Raw genomic sequence first — 4,716 nt, forward strand, 5'->3', positions numbered from 1 at the left:
GTAATTAATAAAGTTGACCGCAAACCATTGTGAGGATAAAGTTCAGTAGATCATAGCAACTAATGTGAATGTATTATTCACTGCAATATGACCGACTGCTTTGGGTTTTTGCACATTATTATTGAAAGACAGGAGCCATGTAGCTTATGCAATATATAACTGGTCACATTCTGCATTTTATTTTCCTGCAAAGAAATCAGAAGCTAACGTAAAGAGTAGAGTCAGACTAAAGCCCGTAAATGGGCAAGTGGTAGGTGGATAGGTGAAAGGTGAAGGAGAGACAAGGGTTAAGTATATAAGAGGGGAGTCAGGAACAAGTCAAAGGGTGAGAGTTGGTGGTAGGAAAAAGGGGGGTGGAGTGAACAAGGACAGAATAGGGTATAGGGGACAGGAAGTGGGATCAGATCTAGAGTGGTCACAAGGTAGAAGATTCCAAGCCGGGAAGGGGGGTTAATAGGTTGTTCTGGCTTGAGTTCCTTGAGGTAGTAGTGGTGGTCTTTTGTAGTGATGGAGTGTGGGGACCCATCTTAGGTATGTTGTTAGAGATAAGCGAATCAAAGCTGACCAAACGGAATTCAATCCGAATTTACGGAAAAATTCGATTTGCAGCGAATCCGAATTTCCTCGCAATTCTTGGTAATGAATCACAATTTTTCCAAAAATGTCGGCTACCTGTTTGAGCACTGTAAAGGTTCCACCACGATCTGTGGGCTTTACAGGGGATGAATGGGGACTTGTAGTAGAACTGCAGAGGTCATCTGCAGTTCAGTTTCCCACGTGACGTCACAGAGGGAAACTGAACTGCAGATGACCTCTGCAGTTTCACTGCAATGTCCGGGCACTACAAGTGATGAATGGGTCCCCATTCATCACCCTTAGTGCCCTGTATTCTTAGATAGAGAAACTAGGAATACATAGTAAAAGCACAGCACGGCAACAGCAATTTCTGTTGCAGCGCTGTACTATGTATTCTTAGATAGAGTTTCTTGTCCCCATTCATTACCTTTAGTGCCCTGTATTCTTAGATAGAGAAACTCTATCCAAGAATACATAGAAGTACAGCACAGCAACAGCGATTGCTGTTGCAGCGCTGTACTATGTATTCTTAGATAGAGTTTCTCTCTCTAATAATACAGGGCACTACAGGGGATGAATGGTGACTTGTTCCCATTCATCAGATGTAATGCCCTGTATTCTTAGATAGAGAAACTCTATCCAAGAATACATAGTAGAAGTACAGCATGGCAACCGCGAAATAGCCGAAATTACTGGTAATAGTTCTTTTTTAACAAGATTCGCCGCAAATAAATTTGGATCGAAGCGAATCTTTTCGAAAAATTTGGCGGACCGGCCGAATCAAATTTTTTAGAAATTCGCTCATCTCTATATGGTGTCCTCCTAGAGAGAAAATAGGGCAACATAAATAAGACTGGTGTGTGAGTGGGGCTGCTGATGAGTGATATCATTCCGCGGTGTAGGACCGGCTGGGAACAACAACAACATTTTAAGATGTAGCAGCCTCCCATGGTGATGTAGTTGTTGGTGGGGAATGCCAAGAACAGCGTTTATAAATGTCAGACATTTTATGGTTAACTTGGTTATAAGTGTTATATGGTTAACGTGTTATAAGTTAAAGTGAGTTAGGTATTTAGAAAAAATTGTTAATAATTATAAAGTGGCTGCTTTAGCCATTTAATCCCATAAAATGAAGTAGTGCATTTATTTACATGGGGCAGGGGGGTATGGAAGTGAGCCTAAGCAAGTAACTGAGGGGTTTTATCAGGTGGCAGATATCTAAGCTACCTTAGTCAATTAATTGTTTATCTATCCATGTTAAAACAGTCACTGTATGCAAATACACTACACTGTTTGCTTTCTCTCCAGACCCAGGTTTGCTGGATCACCCAGGTTCTCCCATGATAGTCTCCAGTCTTGGAGAGCTTTAATACATCAGGCCTAGAATGTCACTAGCAATAACCAGTGTTTGTTCCCCCTGTAGCAATTTTTTTAAGCTGATCTTGCTAACAGAGCTATTTTTTTCCAACAGTCCAAACAAATAGGCAGAGGGATATACAGTTGCTGTGTCAGTTGTAAGACCATCAGGTAATTAATAATCCTTTATTTTCCCCAGTATAAAACCTTGTACCTGTGACCTTGTACCACTGTAAGTACAAAGCAAACACAGATATTTAATTTTACTTTATTGCATTTGGTTTACATACACTTTAAAAATGTATTTTTAAAAACAAATCTGCATTCATCTATGTCTTTTATATCTGCCTGGAGTTCAGCTTTAATAACCATTTTATATGAAAATAATAATTTGACACCTAAATGATACAAAATGCTCCAGAGGGTATGGTAACTACAGCTTTTAAACATGCCATTTATGTTTGTGAATTCAGCATTTTGGTGATAAAATTATCATGAAATAAAATTAACAGTTCAAATAACTCATATGCATTGACTTTTATACACAAAATACCTCAATGATTGGTAATAAAACCAGCATGCAGTTATTTCAACTGATCTGCTAAAAACAAATGTTAATACACAGAGAAAACAACATTCACAGTTGTAAAAATACTGCTTGCCTCATACATTGGTATGTTTTGCTATGAATTAAGTAAAATATGGTCACTTTTTGACAATATGGCCAACAAACATGTCCTCTATCCACAGTTATATTGACACATGCAACATTTACTTTACTAACTAAAACAAAATAAAAAAAACCTTCAGATACATCACAAAGCTTTTGATCATTGTAGGAATATGTGAAAAATGCTTAAGGTCCCTTGCATTCCAATTGCTATTATGAGAGCTTTGGTGGAAACAGCACCCACATAAAAAATGTCATCTTTCATAAACTGTAGACGAAACCATATAATAAGTAGATGAAGTAATACTTTCTAGGACTGCCCCTTAATGTCGCTGCATCAGGTGCTTACAAAATCAGTGCTTTTTCTTCTTTATGTTGCTGTATGAAAACACTAGATTATAACTCTATTCAAATATAATCATAAATGTTTTTAAAATTGATACCTTTGTCAATGAAAGAATAAATTCAAATAAAAAAATAGAAAAGGATACAAATGATCACCACATCAATGAGTATTAAAAAATGTATGAGATTCATACCACAAAAATAATATGAAACGAACTGAGGAACCTATAATAAAGCTTTGAATGTGATGTCAAAACACAATTAACTTACCACACAGGAATTTTAAAAAATCTATAAAAGATAAGACTATTCAAATTCACATGAATCTATTGTGAAAGCAACATTCTATATAGCCTTCACCTCTGCCTCCTAAACGAGTTGTGTATTTGTTTGATAACAACTTTCTTTGTCATATAACAAAATACCATTTATATCTTGTGAGCTCTTATCTGTGCTATTTCTAGTGCTTTTATATAAATTGTATGTATTGTATACTAGATATATTTTGTTTATTATTCAGTCAGGTTGTGGTGGGTGAGGTTTTTGTGAGTGATAGAAATCAAACCCCTTTACAGAAAACCCAACTACCCAACCTACCATACTTTGAGTGAAAGTAACCAGAGTCCTTGGAAGTCAAGTCATATGATGGGTAAGGGGAAAAGAGAAAGACAGCAGCTAGGCCACATGTGGGGAGGATGGTGGAAACAGTAGGAAAAGGACAAATTTTCTATTTTGTCTAATTAATGTCCATCACTCAGCCATGGATGGCCAGTTAGTATGACATAACTGATATCATGGATATACTGGGAAAAGGACCCCTGTCCTGACCGTACCATTGGCAGAAGTGTGAACTGAGGTAGAGGGTCTAAGGAGCTGATCAGTGTTCACCAAATCAACCTGCAAGGGGTGATGTCCTTGATTACAGACAGCTCTCAGATTGTGGCCCTCAGACACCCCCTTACTAACAGCAGCAGACCAGAAAGGAAGCTGGTACATGTTACCAAATTAATAGACAATTCATAAATGGAGGCAGGCCAGAGGGCAGGGCAGATACGAAACAAGGGAAGCCAAAAGAAACAAAGAGACAACAAACAGGAAAGCTGGGACATGGGAATTGGAGCATTGGTTAGGAAACCCTAATGTACAGGCACAGGATGTAGAACTGTACGAGTTAAATAGGAAGTCTGAGAAAAGGGTTGTATGGAGACTGGCTGTGTCTGAGGTATGTTAGCCGGCAGGTGAAATTCACAGATGCCTATGCCTCAGAATGCAGCAAAATGGAGCCAAGTATGAGAAATACATGTAAACCACAAAAGGGTACATAGTCATAAATGTCAAATTGGCTTTGCTGCAAATATGAGACACTGCCCCTGATTCATCAATAAAATCCGCGCTCGCTGGAAGCGCGAAAGTACGCGCGGCCAGCGATCACGGTTTACCGCGGTCCGGACATGAGTGTGCTCGTACACGCGCCTCCTCACTGCCAGCCGGATTCCTGCCTTCATAATAATGAGCAATAGGGGGCGCGAATCTTTCCAGTTAAGGCGATTAGATTTCAGCTGCGCGATTAAGGAGGATCTGTTAAGCTCAATAGTGCGATCATAGCAATTAATTAGCTCACACCTGCTCTCTGTTCTGTGCCTATTTACAGTCCTTTACAGGTCAATTAGAATCTTTAATGCTTCATTAGATTTCAGCTGTGCGATTAAGGAGGATCTGTTAAGCTGTCACTGGTGAGATCATAGCAATTATGTTGCTATATAATTAAT

Source organism: Pyxicephalus adspersus, chromosome 6 (assembly GCF_032062135.1).
Source record: "Pyxicephalus adspersus chromosome 6, UCB_Pads_2.0, whole genome shotgun sequence".
Classification (NCBI taxonomy): domain Eukaryota; kingdom Metazoa; phylum Chordata; class Amphibia; order Anura; family Pyxicephalidae; genus Pyxicephalus; species Pyxicephalus adspersus.